General features: G+C 39.1%; 1 non-coding gene across 1 annotated transcript; it reads left to right on the forward strand.

The window, feature by feature from the left end:
- Positions 1-575: 575 nt before the first annotated feature.
- On the forward strand, positions 576-683 carry LOC127740231 (small nucleolar RNA R71). The gene has a single exon (XR_008000912.1). It is a non-coding gene; the product is annotated as a small nucleolar RNA R71 (small nucleolar RNA).
- The last annotated feature ends 1,940 nt before the right edge of the window (positions 684-2,623 follow it).

Below are 2,623 nucleotides of genomic sequence, written 5' to 3' on the forward strand. Positions count from 1 at the left end.
AGATTAGGTGGTTGAGAAGGTTGGTTAGGTGGGTGTTGATAGGATCTTTGTGAGGTGTGTTGGTGAGTTGCATTATTGTTGGAATTGAAGTTGTGGCATCTCTGATCTTGACCTTGGTCTTGTTGATTTCCCCACCCAAAGTTGGGGTGATTTCTCTATCCAGAGTTGTAAGTTTTGGAGTATGGATCATAGATTCATCTAGGTGAATTTCCAACATAGTTGGCTTGCTCCCAGTCACCTTCTTCTCCTATATTCACTCCTTCTTGAGCTGGTGATGAAGTGATAGTTGCTGTAACTTGGTTTTCCTCCACCTTCTTAGTAAGATCTGCTAGCTACTTGGTGATCATCTTATTTTGAGCTAGCAATGTATCCATCTGGTTCAGCTCCATTACTCCTCTAGTGTTACTTCTTTCGGAGGCATAGAAGTAGTCATTCTCAGCAACTGTTTCAATGACATCTATGGCTTCTTCAATGGTTTTCTTCTTGTTTAGAGAGCCTCCTGATGAATGATCTACGGCCTTCTTTGACTCATAGGAAAGACCTTCATAGAAAATGTGAAGTTGAACCCATTCATTGAACATTTCTGGTGGGCATCTTCTTGTTAAGTCCTTGAATCTCTCCCATGCTTCATAGAGAGTCTCACCATCTTGCTGTCTGAAAGTTTGCACCTCAGCTCTCAGCCTGTTGATTCTTTGAGGAGGGTAGAATCTTGCCAAAAATTTATTCACCACATCTTCCCAATTTGTTAAGCTCTCCTTTGGGAAGGATTCAAGCCATTTGGATGCCTTGTCCCTGAGTGAAAAAGGGAATAAGAGCAGCCTATAGACATTCGGGTGGACTCCATTAGACTTCACAGTGTCACAAATTCTCAAGAAGGTGGTTAGGTGTTGATTGGGGTCTTCTTGAGCACTTCCTCCAAATGAAAAATTGTTCTGAACAGGGGTGATGAGCTGGGGTTTTAGTTAAAATTTGTTGGCATGTATGGTGGGCTTCTGAATGCTGCTTCCACATTTTTCTGGATTAGGATTAATGTAGGAGCTTAGAACTCTCCTTTCTTGCCCATCACGGTTTGCAGGGCCTTCTCTAGCATGGTTGTGAGCTTCTTCTTCATGATTGTTTTCCAAATTCTCTTCCATGTTGGGTTCAAAGTACTTTTCCTTTTCCTCAGCACCAACAATTCCTTTCCCTCTTGCTTCCCTCCTTAGTCCCCAGAGGGTCCTTTCAAGTTCTGAATCGAAGGAAGTTGAAGCTCCCTCTTTTCTCCCTGTCATACAACTAACAAAACTCACAGCAAGAGATAAAATGAGGAGATTATTCTTGTTAGAGTAATTGTTAGTGTGAGTGATTCAAATTATCAAACAATTAGTAGGTTAGTGAGCAGAATTGTAATTAACAAAGAAAAAGAAAGAAAAACAAAGAGGGTGAAGGGGATGAGGAAGAAACTAAACAAACTGAAGGTAATCGACCAAATCAAATAATAAATAAAGAAAAAAATGCTCAATCTAGTGATCTTCCAACTTAATCATTGTTGATTCAAAATCAATCCCCGGCAACGGCGCCATAAACTTGATGCATGAAAACTTTTCTCTCAACAAATTTCCCTTCAGCAAGTATAACGAATTGTCGTCAAGTAAAAACTCACAATAGAGTGAGGTCGAATCCCACAAGGATTGATTGGTCAAGCAATTTTAATTGGAAGATAGCAGGATGTGGATGTAGAATTGCAGAAAATTAAATGGCAGGAAAGTAAATAACGGAAAATAAAGTGCAGAATCTTAAATGGGGATTTGGGGCAATGAGCATGAAAATAAATGACAGAATGTAAAGAGAATGGGTAAGATCAGAAATGGGGAAATCATTGGGTTCAGGAGATATTGCATTCTCCAGATCAAGTTAATTCTCATCTCTTCCTCAATCAATGCATTCATTGATCTCCTTAGCAATCTTAAGTGATTGGATCCCAATCCCTTGGCAATCCAATCTCTCTAAGCTTGAACAATTACTCAATTCCTTGATTTAATTGCTCATGGGAAGAGATAAAGTGTGGTCACTGATTATACCACATGTATTTCCAAATCAAAGTGTTGGGAGGATTACATGTTACCATATCTGCCCAAACCCCAATTTGGTCCAACATGAGAAAGCATCTCTAACATGATCTCCTCATCCCTTTTCCAAGGCTCAGAGGAGATCTAATTATGGAGAGTTTCTTTCCCAAGATAACAATCTAATTAGATGAAGATCGAAAGCTTTCTAGTAAGATCAAGAGAAAAGAAAGAAGAAAAAGAATGAAAACTATAATTGATCCATCAAATTACAACAGAGCTCCCTAACCCAATGAAAGGGGTTTAGTTGTTCATAGCTCTAGAAATCAAAAATGGCAGAAAAGAAGAATCCATGCTAAAAGTGCAAAAAAGTAAATATACAGAGGTAGTCTCCAAAGTGCCAAGCTTCTCTATAGATCAAAACTACTCCTATATATATTACTCCTCTTGATCTTCTAGTGAGTTCTTCAAGTCTTGGATGTGGGCTCTAGATCTTGAGTTAAAGTAGTTCTAATCTTTAGTGGGCCCAACTTGCAGAGAAGTATGAATTAGGCATGGGCGTTAGTGAGATTAACGTT

Source organism: Arachis duranensis, chromosome 6 (assembly GCF_000817695.3).
Source record: "Arachis duranensis cultivar V14167 chromosome 6, aradu.V14167.gnm2.J7QH, whole genome shotgun sequence".
Lineage (NCBI taxonomy): Eukaryota > Viridiplantae > Streptophyta > Magnoliopsida > Fabales > Fabaceae > Arachis > Arachis duranensis.